The following is a 16495-nucleotide window of genomic DNA, read 5'->3' as shown; positions in this document are numbered from 1 at the left end:
TTGGACTACCATCTGTTTTTTTAACAGGACAAAGACCCCAAACACACCTACAGGCTACTCCAGTGATGGATCGCTGCGTCACATGACCTGGCGTACACATACACAGGCTCTAAACCCAGCCGAGATGGACTCAGCTCAGCCAAGCAGCTACGACAATAAACTGATGAAATTAAGTCTTATTATATTTTCTGTTGGTGGTGACGATGTGGCGTTCGCATTGATGTCTGACGCCAACAAGACAGTGAAAATGCCTGGAGTGCTCTGCTGACCTGCTTCCTTATTGATGCTTAATGCTAATAGCCGCTCTGTACAACTGACAGTCCAGCACAAAGAGAGCACTGCATGTTTGTCTTGTTGGTATGACAAGTCAACAGTGTGATCCAAACACCAGCAGCTCCACTTTACACCTGTTTACTGTGTCAGTTTATACAGTCAAATTGATAGCACCCGACAGATGTCTGTAATTTCATATATATAATATATATATATATATAAAGTAAAAAGCTCCAAAGTGCCTTTAAGAATAGCAGCTTGGCAGAGTTAACAGATCATTTATTGCTGCTTCTGAGTCTGGTGGTTCTTATTATGCAGTCCTGTAGTCCTGCAGTAGCTTTGGAGAGGTAACATGACACAGTGAGTTCCTGCAGACCGAGCGGCCAGCGATCTTTTCAGCTGTCTTCATTAGTCTCTGCAGTGCAGAGCAGCCTGGATGCCAAACTGTGATGCACTCTGAAGAAGCAGAGTTGTCATCGTCCTCTGATGATGGCAGCTGTTCTGTTGAAACTATCAGATATGTGGACACCCAGGTTAACTTAAAGGTTTCCACCTCCCCCTCTGATGTAGACCAGGGCCTGGTCATGTTCCTGTACACTGTCTCATCCCCCCATCCAGGAGCAGACTGGGAAAGAGAGGTCTAAGTCCAGCAATTTGTCAAGTAATGAATGTGTTAAAAACTGACGTAGCTCTTTGGATGTTCTAAGTCAGTGGTCCCCAACCACCGGGCCGGGGACCGGTACCGGTCCGTGGGTCATTTGGTACCGGGCCGCACAGAAAGACTGAGCAAAAAATATATTTTTCATTATCTGAGTCTGAAAGCTGTTTCATTTTATAAATCGATCAGATTCATCCGCCTGTGCCTTTAAGCACCTGCCCAGACGCTTGTCTCGGTCACGGGATACGGCCCCCAAAATTAAGCCCACAAGCTAGCAAAGATGAATAAAAAACAAACGTCTTCGGAGAGCTTCTTCGGAAAGGGGAAAAGGCCTAACGAGGAGACAGAAGAAGAGGAGCCTACCCCTTCAAAGAAAAAGAAACCTGCATTTAAAAGACTATATCAGGAGTCCTATTTAAAATACGGATTTATAGCAACAGGTGATTCTCACACACCAAGTCCGCTCTGAGTGATATGTGGCGACAGACTCGCAAATGAGGCAACAAAACCTTCAGAACTGCTTTGGCACTTAAGACCGAGCACCCTGCATTAAAAGACAAGCCATGGAGTTTTTTGAAAGAAGAAAACATGAACAAGAAGGACAGAAGCAATTAATGACGGCCAAAACAAAATTACGGAGTGGACTAGACATAAGAAACACGCTTCGGGTGTCATTGTCTCCCATTATCCCCAGATGGGACCGCCTCAAAGCTCAAAGCAGAAATTAGTTAAAGCAGAAATGTCCTCCTAGTGTGCAGCTATTTGCATTTTATTGACAACTCACTGACAGTAACTACAAGTTGAACAGATGTTGGTGGTGGAGATACCACCATGCAAACAGCCGTCATTTAGCTGACGGTGACGTCAATCTGCTGTCTTGATGTGACAGTTAACGTTAGAATGTAGCATATAGCCTAGCAAATAGTTGGCAAGTAGCCGCCAAATGAATGACGGCTTGATGAGGTGACACGTGATGTCCGTTGCCGTGGAAACCATATATGGTTTATACCGATAGTCTTCTTCCAAACTTTGCAGATATAAATACTATTGTATTATATTATCTAAATACTATCGTGATTACTACAATATGAAGTACAATTACTTAAATATTAATACACAATACACAACTACTTAGAAAACAATATGAACAAACGTGCACCAGGCAAAAGATTGACACGGATAAATATGTGGAAGATTTTGGATATGAAATATCTATTAAACGAGGGAACCAACAAAAAAAATAAACGTTTATTTAGGTGAAATCACTTAGTAAAATGCATGCCTTGTCGCAGGAAATTTACGTCACCACGAGCGGGTCCGCAAGTTGCATTACCATGGCAACGTGACTACGCTTCCGTCCAGAGCAACTGCTAACTGACGTTAGCTTTCACCGTCTTTCACTTTGACTTTGACTCAAGAATACACTTCAAGATCCTTCTTCTAACCTACAAGGATCTTCATGGACTTGCTCCATTATATCTGCAGGACCTGATTGTACCATATGTTCCTAATAGGGTACTCAGATCTCTGAGTGCAGGTTTACCTGTAGTTCCTAGGATTCATAAAAGTAGAATGGGAGGACGAGCCTTTAGCTACCAGGCACCGCTACTATGGAACCAGTTACCAATCTGGGTCCGAGAGGCAGACACTGCCTCCACCTTTAAGACTAGACTCAAAACTTTTCTGTTTATTAGGGCGTATAGTTAGACCTTAGACCTAGTGTGTAGGGCTGATAGGTATAGTCGCCTTAGCCACAGGTATAACAGGTGTCATAGCTGATAAAATCTTAACTTTTAGCACAGCTATGCTGCTCGAGGCCTACGTTGTCAGGGGACACAAACATGATCCACTGAGCAGTTTCCCTCTCACCCTCTGACCTCTCCTCTACACTCCTTAGTCTGGCTCACACTGGTAATATCGTCTCATAATCTGTGTTCACTGTCTTCCTCGTAGTTTTGTGCCTCGCTCTCGCTCTCTCTCTCTCTCTCTTTGCAGGTCTCAAGACCTGCATACTGACCTGCAGTCCGGTCAACACATAGAACTCATTTCGTTGTTTTTGTTTTGTTATATTTGATTTCTGCAAATAATAACTAATAATAAAAAACATCAACGCTACATCTAAACAACCTCCGCCTTGACTCATGTGAGGAAGAAATAAAGGCTGAAAGGATGAAAGGCAGAAGTGTTTTAGAGCTGAATTAACAAAGGAAACAACAACACAGCAGCTGGCTCTTCAGACAAAGAGCAGCTTACACGTGTTTTCATTCTGACTAAATTCTCTCAGCAGGTCGCTGCATTCAACGCTTTGTTGATTGGTAGTTCTAATAAAAAATGAATGAGATTTTCCAATAATAAAATGAATGCACTGTGTGTGTGTGCTGCTGCTGGACTAACAGGAGATGTGGTGTTACAAAGTGGTATCGCTGACTATAAGCTTAGTCCACTTCCTGCTCGTGGCTCCCTGGTGGCAAAAAGATTAATGTGCAAATCATTACTTCCTGCTTGTGGCTGAAATTAGTTTTAATTTGTATTATATTATTATTATTATGGCATGACAAATTGCCCAAGGGTGAGACGTTGGAAGCGCTGGAGTGAAAAGTTATCTGCATAGTGTTCGCTTGGGTGTGTTTGTGCAGCGCCATAGTCGAGTAAAAACTGTTTTTTTAGGGATGCCCCCAGGAGGCCTCTCTTTAGAGACTAGTAGGACAAAGCCCAGGACTCACAGGAGGGATGGATCCTTCGTGCTGGTCTGAGGGGAGCGTCTGAAGATAAGTAACAGAGGTCCAAAAGGAGAACTTGCAATGTCGAAATATGCAAAAATGGCATTTAAGAAAAGTTTAAATAATATACACTGGATAATCCAGGATGCCCTGATGTTCATGAAATTAAATCTGCCCTTAAATCTGCCCTTAAATCTGCCCGTTGGTGGCCACCCTGAGTCCTCATACCGTAACACCTCGTATAGATGTGCATCTACAAATCCTCGTCCCACCGCAGTTAAACCTCTGCATTGCTCAAAGATATTATATAACCGACAAATACATTCACTTCTCCCATCATACCACAGACACACACAGGACAAAGTGCAGTAATATGTGGCTCGTATCATACACACACCTCTGCAACCCCACAGAGGTCCAGACCTGAGGACTGGGTGTCTCTGCTTCACCGGCTACCACCACTGACAAACTTGTCAGACAACATTGTGGACAAACTATGGACTGATTTAATCCTTAATCTGTATCCAAGTTAGTGCCGCAAAAAAGAGTTCCAATCAGAATTCAGTGCATCGGTCTGGCACATGTTATTGGCTCTGGGGTCATAAGTTGACATGTAAAAAAAGATCAGGACAAATGCTCATTCTCTGACTGCGGGGCTCAGCCTGCTCATCCTCATCATCATCATCACTGACTCCTCCTCCTCCTTCTCCTCTCTTCTCCTCAGTGCTCTGATCAAAGATCCCACAGAGTCAATTTGTCTCTGCAGGGTCACAGAATGAAGGTAAAAAAAAGGAACCAGGAACAGAGCAGAGCCATTTGTTGTGTGGTCCGGACGGATGATGAAATCAGATTAATTGTGTGTAAATCAGGAGAGCCACTTTCACTCGTTTGTGCGTGCATGTGCAGTTGAAATCTGTGCCTCCTCAGCTCGCTGCTTTTGCTGCAATAACGTTTGTTGCAGCATTCCCTGGTGGATAGAGGTGTGTGCCTGTGTGCGCCTGTTCAACCCCTCTGTTCCCTTTGACATTATGGCATCCTGTGATCCATCAGAGTCTGAGGTCTGCAGTGCCACAGAATGCCAACACACACACAGACACACACACAGGGAAGCATGTATCAAGGACTCAGAGCTGTTAAGTCGAGCGTTGCGATGTTAGACCTCTGCTCAGCCTCGACACAAACCCCGGCTTATGAACAGCAGACTCTAAGTAATCACCAGCAGGATAACACAGACACCCAGGAGCTTTGCTGGAGTGTATGTTTAGCCAGTAGCAGCTGCTCATGTCAACAGCTACTACACACAGCAGCCATTAGCAAAGGCAACAAATAACACAGAAGAGACCTTCCGCAAAGAGCGGCTCCACGGCTAAAGGAAGGACATGGACAGCAGCTTAGCATGACATCAATGTTGGCCGCATCACTGGCCTACACATACATCCAAACACTGTCTGACGACACACATCCAACAAACACTGTGTCAGCCTGAGGAGCCTGCACCCTGTAATGCTTGTTTCTTCTGTCATTACACAAAGTTCAAGACCAAAGATGATTGTAGGGACTGGGGCCAAGCATCGGATCAAGAGCTTTGCACTAGTTCTCAGTTCCTTCGTCCTACATTTGAACTGTTTATCTGTCTATCAAAAAAGGAGTGAATGAGGAGAGGAATGATCCATCCATCATCTAGTAACCCGCTTCATCCTGCAGTGCAGGGTCACAGGGGGGCTGGAGCCTATCCCAGCTAACTATGGGTAAAAGGCCGGGTAAGCCCTGGACAGATCACCAGTTCATCGTCGGACAACACACAGACAGACAACCATTCACACACACACTCACCAATTAACTTAAAAACACATCTTTAGAATGTGGAGGAAGCCGGAAAAAACCCATGGGGAGAACGTGCAAACTCCACACAGACAGGCCCCAGCCAGAACCAGGCAACAGTGTTAACCATTGCACCACCATGCCACCCCTAATGTGTACGTTACACAGTGAAATGGTGGTGCAGTGGTTAACACTGTTGCCTGGTTCTGGCTGGGGCCTGTCTGTGTGGAGTTTGCACCACCGTTACACAGTGTGTACGTTACTCAGTGTGTACGTTACACAGTGTGTACGTTACACAGTGAAATGGTGTTGTTAAGGCCATGAATGTATGAAGGCTATACCACCACACTCATGCGTGCAGTAGGCATTAAATAATCAATACTGGGATCTATAGCAGCGTGCCTGTTTGTATATGGACCACATCCTCTGATCCATCAGACATCCACTGATGCTCCTCATTTAAAAAGGCTCATACTTTGCTTAAATGAATCAAACTCTGATGATTTGGTCTGATATGGGCTGGTCTCTCCCTTAGAGACAGGGTGAGGAGTCCCATCATGTGCTCGTCATGTGCTCCTCCACAGAGGAGGTGGTTTGAGAAGCTGGTTAGGATGCCCCCTGGCCACCTCCCAGATGAGGCGTTCTCCAAAAGCATGTCCACCGGGGAGGAGGCCCTGGGGCAGATCCAGGACACAGAGGATGAATCCTCCCAGAGGAGCTGGGGAGAGGGAGGTCTGGGCTTGCTTTGGCTGCTGCCCACAAGACCAAGTGGAAGAAAACGGATAAATAAATGATGAGTTTAAAAGATAGAAGAATTTCACAGTCATGCACACAAACAATGCACCCATAATATACAGTATGTATATTAATCAGACAAAGGTCAGCAAAACAGAAAACAATCTGTTCTATCCACCATCTATCACAATTAGCTGAATCCAGACTACCGGCTTCACATCGAGCCGACATGAATGAAACACATGAAGGCACCAGCAGGCTTCAGTCCTCCGCCCTCTGCTACTGTACATCTATCTATGTCCTCACACTGAACTAAATCACACACACAGTTGGCATAATCAATGAGACGATGCACAAATATGTCTAAAAACACATTCAACATTCATCCCATGCCATTCATATTTAAGCACCATAAATAAAACATCTGGCAGAATCCTGGATGCTGGCTCCACATGAAAAATGCAGAAGATGCTTCCAACAGGTTTTTAATGAGCCTGATTGGTCGGAGGAGCTGTGTGAGGATGCAGGTCTGATCTGCCATGTTGGATGAAGCTCAGCTGAGGCTTCCTCTGTTGCTCCACCCACTTCCTTGACTGCATGAATGTCTAACGGTACATCATCATCATCAACTTTTTTTATTTATTGCAATAATCTAAAAAAGCAATGGAGGAACACATGAGAGCTAGCCTACAAAAATAAAATACATCCCTGCTGCATATATCAGTATCAGTAGTAGTAGTTTGAGATATTACTCGCCGTGTCTGTGTTTTAGGTGGCTTGTTCAGGCATTTTGACTAGAATGTACATTTAGTCACATAAGAGAAAAACAGCAAATGCTTATTATGGCAGGCTGTCAGAGGTTATAAGAGTGGCATGGCCTCTGAGACCGAGCAGTGTGTAGAGCGAGGGGAGGAAAAGTCTTCTCCACAGCGCCTGTGTGTTTACATATAATATAATAATTTCCCCCTGCGGGATCAATAAAGTGTATCTATCTATAAAGGAAATAATGCATGGTGGTCCGAAGCTGCTGGTAAATGACGAAGGGTTAACCATGATAAATAAGCATCCCCAGAGCCGCTCTAAGTTTTATCACAACCGAAAAACCCTATTCAAGTGATGCGAGGAGTTATTATTACTCCAGAGAAAGGAGCTGAGGATGGAAAAAATAATGAAGAAACCTGCACCAAAACTCCCAGAAGGCTTTTACACAGTCCTACTGTTATCTGCTATTCAATAAGGTGAGGAAAATTACAGACAGGGATGAAGTTCACAGATCGGCTAATTCTTATAAAATAGCAAAGGTCCCTGGGTAAAAACAATCATGTGCACACAGGGCATCAGAATGACAGGAAGTTCTGATCTATGTAACTTCCTGGAATGATCAGAAAATGTTGATGACTCATCTTGCACTGGGGGTCCTGTTTTTTCTCGAGTTTTATGTCACTCTTTTGTTTTAATGATGAGCTTCATGGAGGTGGACAACCAATCAAATGCAGCCTGCTGGCATGGATTCTACACCAGAGACTCTGTGCGAGAAGTGGCGAACTGACGAGAGATAAGAAAGGATTAAAGGTTTAAAAAAAAAAGTGGAGAAGGGCGGAAAGGAGGGATGAAGAGACGTTTAAATGAGTGTTAATAGTTTTATAATGGCACAGGGTGATTCCTGACATGCTTTTAATGTAGGAGCGTGGATGACACGTAATATTCAGAGTAATTACATGGTGCCACAGAAGGCTTTTAAATCTCTGCAGCAGCGGCTGACAGCACACCACGCCGCAGCCTGATGCAGCTCATCACCTCAGTACTGTAAGACTGTATGTGATCAGGTGCATTATGGCAACCGTGGTAAAGTTCATCCTGTTCCAGATTACACAGAAGCCTCAGGATTTCTAAAGGAATGACTTGTCAAATTTGGTCAAATTCAAAGTCAAGAGACGACTGTACAAATCACTGCCTTCCTTTACCTCCACCTTTGGAGGGGAACGACCATTCAAAAGTCCAAATACAGAAGGGGAAGTAGAGGCGATGAATTTTTAATACGGCTTTTTTGAAAGATGTTTTATTCTCCGTCTCTTTTCTGTGAATACACCCTTAAACCTTGTTTACATGTGCAACACATAAAACTTTGAAAGGTTCCTATAAAGTGTTTCTGAGCTTTTAGTGCGGCTAAATAACTTTAAATAACTTGTGCAGGTGGCTCCACCACCATGTCACCAATATAGATGTGAGCACAGGTCAGTACTCTTCTTAGGATGGTTACATCATAATTTATGATATACAGATATAAATCATTGACTGAATAAATCACAGGAAGAGAGGGTTGCACACATTAGCTCATGTTTTCATGTAAATTTCATGATGAAAAATATCCCAAGACCATTAAAGGGTTAATGCCTAACAGATATTTGAAAAACTATGCCACTACCCTACAAATAGTTTTTATTTAGCTCTGTGCTGCTTCCACTAACATGGAGGAGGAGGGCTTTTTGACCCACACTGCAGCCAGCCACCGGGGGGCGATCCAGATGTTTTGGCCTTACGTCATCTATCTTTCTGTACAGTCTACAGCCGGGGTCTCCAGGAATCTTTAGGCCCTGTTCACACTGGAGAAAGTCACTTCAGCTAGAGTAGGATTTAATCCAGATAGCCTTTAAGCTGGATACGTTCAGACCTATTTTCAAATGTGGTCACACACACGTGTCCGTGCTCAATCCAGTTTAACCTGGCTTGTTTTTTGTTCTCCAGGCCGCTAGGTGGTGCCTCGTAATATACAGAGTCCATTCAGGCCGGGGTAGGACAGTGTGGACATGAGCTGTATGTACTGGACGTCTGTTGATGGAGTAAACTGGGGTTTTTATTAACCTACTCTGTATCTAACCATGATGGTCCGATCCAACCCTGGCTGCATGCTGATGTGTCACGGGGCAAGACACTTTCACTTTCAGATCCGCAGAGTCCCGAGGGGCCGCAGGCCCTTTGTTGGATACCTATGGTCTGCAGGATAAACACACATGTACACAATAAATGTACATATATCTATTTTTTCTTGACACACATGGTTCTGTCCTGCTCGCTGCTGTGGGTGGCTTCCTATACTGAGGGGCTTTATATGTGTGTTTATATGTATTTACTGTGTGTGTGTCAGTCATCTGCTTTTTCACGTCTTTTATTTTTGTGTTTGTCTCTTTAATACACACACAATACAGAGACACAATGGGGGCTCTGGGCGTGAAAGGGCGCACGCTGATAGCTGGCAGGATTAAATGTTACAGAATGGACAGTGGAGGGTTAATCCTGCCTCCTAATCCTGAGGCGATAAAGAGCTTAACATGGATGCTTCAGAGTTATGGATATTTAGAAATACGGGATATTTCTGTTGGATGCCAAGTTTGGCTTACACAATGCTCAGCAGGGAGGCAACAATGAAGAGGAGGAGGAGGAGAGAGATGAAGGCTGGCACACACAGAAAGGGAGATGCTGTTCGCTATAAGCAGATGGACAATGGAAGGCAGGGACAGAGACGAATGATGACCATGACGTTAAATAGAAGGAGTGAAGCAAAATTTTTTCAATGCAACAAAATATAGACCAAAGATGAGAAAAAACTAAAATCCAGCCGACTAGAGGGACACTGACAGACTGGCCTCGGCAGGTTTGATGATGGGGGTCACACACTTCACAGCTACTCCTGATCCGTCACAGACCACAGGATTCATCAAACCAACTTAAGACACCTGAACGCAGCAAACTCTGGCCATGGAGACAGTTTACACACAAACACTCCAGCTGGTGATGCTGAAATTTGCTGTTTGCACTGGTAACAAACACATGTGGTGTGATTGTGTAAGCTATGACCCACACACAGAGAATAAATAAAGAAGCAAAGCTCCAAAACACTGAAGAAGAAGAAGAAGAAGAAGAAGAAGAAGAAGAAGAAGTAGAAGGGTAGGTGACATGAGGCTGGAAAACTGAGAAGACTCGTGTTTGTACTCACAGGAGCTGACTGGAGGCAGGTGGAAACACTCAGGGACTCACATTGGAGGGAAAACAAAGACAGGAAGTAAAGCTTTCAAACTAAAACAGAAAGAAAGCGCAAGACCACAAACAAAAACAAGGTGGTGAGCAGGATCTGTTGGCCAGCTGCGGCTGTAGCGGTGCGGTCCACTGATTAGAAGGTTGGGGGTTAGATTCCCCGCTCTGGCTGTAATGTGTGTGACTCCTCCTGTGCGATGCAGAAATGTATTTCCCAAAATAAAACGCAGGAACATTGTGACACCCTCCTCTCCTCTCCTTGTGTTTCTGTGGCTACATTTCCATGTGTTCATGGGGGCGGGGACAAAAATGGCTACACAATAGGCACAGGTTTCCTGGTAAAATTTGTTTAATTAACGTGTGAACTAACAGGTACTGCTCATTTTATTGCTTAACCTTGACCAAAAACCAAAACTAAACTGCAAGTGAAAACAATACAGCTCGCAGTGTCAGGGGACTCAAACCCTGGACTTCTGAGTGAGGGTCCACCTGCAGAAGAGGATGGAGCTAGCTGCAGTTAGCATGTCTGTAAAGGACTGTTGTCGTCTTTGTGAGAAAATAATGAACATAAAAGTCATTATGAACCAACAGCTGCTGCAAAAACTTCCTCGGGGGAAGCTGATTGGTCAGCTCCACGGCAACATTTGTGCTCTATCGTCCTGCACCATCAGCATCTGTCTGTTCCAGTGAATCAAAAGAAACCAGCTTTTCTATTTTCATTACAAATTTATTGCAAATATATAAATAGATCTTTTGTACAGAAACTGCAAAGGGAAAAATGTCAATATCTGCAACAGATGAGTACAGAAAGCAGAAGATTTGTTCCCATCAATCCAAACCTTTGTTTGCTCCTCCCCCTCCCTGTTTGGTCTCTAAACAGCAGAATGTGTAGAGATGAAAGCAGCGGGCAGATTAGATACAACACAACCATGAGGCTTTTATTTTGAAACAGTGATGGTCCTCAGCAGGCCTTACAGACCCACACCCCAGGTTGGTCTTTGTTTGTTGTGCCTCAGTGTTTACACTGTGTTCACACATGGTTGTGTCTAGATGCTATTTTCAGCTGGTATGAGCTGTTAGACGGCTAAAAGCATCCGTCTCTGATGAGAGCTGAACAAAAGAATAAAACTGAAAATAAAACGTCACCTCTGCACTTTACTTTCCTTCAAAAAACAGTTTTATGTTGTGATCTAAAGAACGCATCGTGCCTGCGTGCAGAAGAGACGAAGCGGCCTTGCTGTTCGCTTTCAGACAGATCAGCCCACAGACGTCTCATTTCCTGGATAAGGGGAGGACGGCCGCTCTCCTCTGGCAGCTTCCTGCAGGCTGACAGCCCTGTCTGCCACTGATGGGCCAATCATTCTGAACTCAACTCTGAACGATCTGTGAGTGCACCAAAACATGAACACTGATCAGAGTGATGGCCTCTGACGTCGCCCTGCGTCTGTCACAGATCAGTCCAATCCAAAACAGAAGAAGCTGCAATTAAACTTCTACAAACCGCCTAAAACAGGAAGTCTGTGTTGATGAGCGGAGTTAATGCGTTTGACTTTCTGGGCGTAATTGGGCTGTAAATATCTCAGAAGGTAAACATGGCAGTGATTAATGGCCTGCTGCATTCAGCAGAGCTGCACCCGGGCTCTGTCTCTGTAACACATTTATTCTTCACTCATGTCTTCTCTGTGCTTCTAAAAGCTGTTCAGCAGAAACAAATTATAAACGGCTGTATAATAAAAGGCTGATTTACAGCTGGCTGGATGTAAGGTGAATTCAATTAACTAGTTGGATGGAGAGAGAGAGAGAGCCGACGGGCTTAGGAGGAGGGCTAAAGATCAGCCAGGCTGCCGGGGAGGCTGCTGATGCTGCATTCATTTACCTGTGAGGTCTAACTGATGGATGGAGATTAGGTTAAGACCATTAGAATGTCCACTGTGTGTGTGTCTGTGTGTGTCTTCTTTAGCATTAGCTTTGCTGTACTGGCATCATATAGGTGTCAGTTGTCCTCGTTTCTGTTTAATAATTGCAGGAGTTTGGCACACTGATTCAGATCAGCACCATGATCATTTTCATGTCAGCACCACCCACGCTGTAGCGCCACCAACTTCTCATGAGATTATTGATTATCAAACACCTGGTACAGTTTGAATCCTTGGATCAAGCCGATTCCAACACACTTTTCGTCATTTTGGATTTTATTTTAAAAGTGTAACTAAATGTTCTGCGGCCGTATAGTTTGTTTGATTGTCACGAAATTTGGTACATGTCATCTTCAGACTAAGCCTAACGAAGGTTTTCACTTTTTGTCTTCGGATGTTGGAGGCGGCCAATAAAATTTGACGGCGAATTCGTCAAACAGGAAATGAGCTCATATCTTTGCAGTGCTTTGACACGCTGTAACCACCTGACAAATGTGGTGCAGTTTGATCACTAGGTGGCACTATAAACACAAAAAAATGTGTCATTTAATGCGTTGCTTGTGTCAATGAGAGGATTTCATCTGAGTTTCTGTGGAATGATTTGGAAATGCTGGGCTGGATTAGATTAGATTATCAGGGTATATAGTCTACATGAAGAAGAATAAAGTGCAGATGATGTAAAACAACAACAACAAAAACACACCAGCTTCAAACATCCTCCGTCCTAACAGCAGCGTCAGGGTTTGTTTTATACAATCACCCAAATATGTAAATATAAAGCATCACCGAGAATTAAAGAAACAAACGTATGTTGAGTGAAAGCACGTCTCAGCCCCCCACCCCCCCACAGCTCTTGTACGTCCACTCTTTGTACACAACGATATATTTTTTTTGTCTCTCAAAAAAATACAGGGAATCATGCAAATATAACGACTTTTCTTTTTATGTATTACACTATTAAACTTTCTCTGTTCTTAAACCTTTATAACATTTATTATTAGAAGTCCCTCCCCCCGCACAACCACCCCCACCCCCACCCCCACCAAAATAAACAAAAATAAAAAAATAAAGACAAACAACCAAATGAAAATAGAGAAACACAGAGACACATCAGGCTGAGTAGAAAACATCAATTGAAGCATTTTTAAGTTCATATTTTTCTTTGATTTAGTGTACAAAATTCACAGATATTTCACAGACCGCTGAGACTCTGTCCGTCTTTGGAAACCATCACATTAGGTTTAGATTTTTCAGCTGCTCTTCTGCTCACAGACCTTCATTCACTTCTCTTTTTTTTTTGTACTTTGTGTTTTTGAGTGCCTGGCAGAGCTCACAGCTGTGTGAACAGCGACCGAGAAATGATCCACAGGTTAGTTCTATCAAACATCATCCACCCAGACAGGCCGAGGCGGACCAGTCGACAGAGAAGGTCGATGGAACGAGGGGCTTGGCTCACAACTGTCTGTCACCTGCTGTGGAAGGAGCGCTGAGATATGCTTTTGTTATGCGTGTATGTGTGTGTGTGTGTCACAGTTCAGTTGTGCACTGACTCATGCATGGTTCCACATCTTTTATCCCTGATGTCTGCCTGCATTCAGCCAAATCTATGTTATTGGCCTCCTTTCTGGAGACCTTGCCCATTACCTGCCTTTCAGGAACAGAGTCATTTTAGTTTAGTCAGGCTGTGACTCACTCTGACTCATTCTGTGCTCCATTATTTTATTTTATTTTATTTTTCGACTTGTACGTGTGCTGACTGGAGGGGAAGGGAGTCGGACACAGGGGGAGGGGAAGGTTAAAAATGGTTAAAAACCTTAATGTGCCACAAAGCTAGAAATCAACAAGTTATTCATTATTCATTTTTTTCAGTGATTGATCACTGATCAATGACAGAAGAAGTTGGCAACACCTTTAAATATGATCACCTTACTGTTCATTCCTGTATCGTGTATAACAGAGCTAACAATAGAGCTGTTGGTGTTAACTGCTGAAGCTAACATCAACATTAACATTAGCAGTCACTACCATTAACAGGCACAGCAGCTACAGCTAACGCCATTTTTAGTGTTTAACAGAGGCACCTAAAGTGGGGAAATACGAATATGACACTACCCAAAGGTAACATTAGGAAGTGGGTAGTCAGACATGCAGCTGCAGCTATGTACAGTATGTCTGAACCCTTAATATGAGCAGTTGTGTGTGAATTGGCAATGGCAGCAAGTGACCATGGAGAGCACCAAAAGAACAACCATCCATCCATCTCACCAGTCCATCACAGGGCAACATACAGACAACCATTCACACTCACAAGCACACCTACAGGCGATTTAGAGTGACCGATTAACCTAACACGTCTTTAGACTGTGGGAGGAAGCCAGACTACCCGGAGAAATCCTACACAGGCACAAGGAGAACGTGCAAACTCCACACAGAAAAGCCCCAGTCAGAATCGAACCAGGAATCAAATTGTGAGGCGCCACCATGCCGCCCGCAAAAACAAACATTAAATACTGAAATGTGAATTAATCTTTAAGAGAGAATAAAAACAAACATCCATCTCCAGGCTGTCCTGCCTCTAGGGCTGAAACTAGGATCCTGAGGCAGAGGAGGGTGGACAAACAAAATCGCTTACAGTTTGTTGTGTTTTCATTCAAATCTGAGGCCTTTCTTTAGCTTATATTCATGAAATTTCAAAGAAAGCAGCTTTTTTTCCAACTTAAAAATAATCAGCGATAAGAAAAACAGTATGTGCTGAAAACACTCATTAAACTGCAAATATTGGCACAAAGTGTTTGAATGAAAGCTGAGCAGAGGAGCACTGAAAACACAACCTTCTGAAAATCTGTTTCCTGATGTGTCAGGTATGTGAATTCAAATAGAAAATGTGTGGAATTTAAAGTAATAAACAGTATTTCTGTCACATTATATCAGGTAGATGAAAAAAACAAAATGGCAGCAGAAATGACCAGCGTCCTTTTCCGGTATCCTCAGAGTCTGTAAACGTTATTGTGGCAGTCGAGGTTCTTTCTGTGGGATTAAATATTCTCAGAATCCCTTGGATTGGCTGAAAGTCAGTGACATGTCAATATGCGCCTTGTAGAAACTTAATTTTTTCTGAAGTAAAAACTCCCACCTGGTACTCCATCACACGGTGGATGAGGTGGTGCATCCCAGATACGCTGTTTACTAAAAGATAACACTGAATCCGTGGGAAACGACCTCTGACCCTGACACATCCTAAGATCACAGGAAGAGAGAGATGCGTGCATGAAAACAAACAGGAAGGAGTAGAAACATAGATCAATAAGGAGATACAGTTTACATATCCTGTTCAACCTGCATTTGTTCAGAAAAAAAAAACAAAAAAACCAAAGAAGAAAGAGAAAAGCAGTTACGACGTGTGCTCTGCAGACCTGCTCTCAACTAACACATTGTGTTTATTCACTCTTTAAAGCTACAGTGCAGAATGCTGTCGCCCTCTTCTGGCAGTGAGAATAATTACACAAACACTGTCAACGCTCGGCTAACCTACAGTCTGCGTAGATTAGCATTGGTGTGTCTTTTCCAAGCTAACATTTGTGTATGATGAATGTCTGCATGTGAATTACTGAAGTCAGATCAGATAAGAGCCAAGCTAAGATAGCATGGTTAGCTTTGTTAGCTAAGAGCGTGACCAAGATCAAATGTATTGTTGATCCCTTTTGATTCTAAATTAGCCCACAACCTAGTGTTCCCAGGGGTTGCTGTTTCTGGGAGTTTCTGAGTTTAAGCTACCTAGCTAACACATATTAGCATTATTATTATCAGCGTGTCTTTGCCTGGTTGACATGTACGTATGCTGAATGTCTATGGGTGAAATATCAGTCACAAAAAAAAGTTTTGCAATTCTGGGACTATCTATGGCTCGGACAGTCTGATAAAAGCATAAAAAGCTTAGCATTGTCAGCTAGGCCTAACAGAGTGAGCAAGATTCTGATGCTGATGATTCTGAATCAACCCACATCCCAGGACTTTAGCACATTTTAGCCAGCTAGCTAACACACATTAGCACTGAAGCATTTTTTTTTTACTCAAACGTCTCTTTCCTACAAATTTGGCACATTTTGCTAAAATAATGGATTCTTGTGTTGAACTGTGGAATCGTCTGAATGAGAGTGTGGTTACTTCTAGTCGCTGTTATTACTGGTGTACCAGCATGTGAATGTCAGTTTTAGCTGCTGTTAATTAGCACTACTGTGTTTGGTGCTGCACTGTAGCTTTCAGGTGGAGCATTTTCACATTTTTGCAGGGTAGAATGTGTCTGATGTAAAAATTTAAAACAGGATGCCTTTTGTCACAGA

This window comes from Parambassis ranga, chromosome 8 (assembly GCF_900634625.1).
Source record: "Parambassis ranga chromosome 8, fParRan2.1, whole genome shotgun sequence".
Taxonomy (NCBI): Eukaryota; Metazoa; Chordata; class Actinopteri; family Ambassidae; genus Parambassis; species Parambassis ranga.
The sequence above is the reverse complement of the archived record's forward strand: the minus strand, read 5'-3'. Positions refer to the sequence as shown.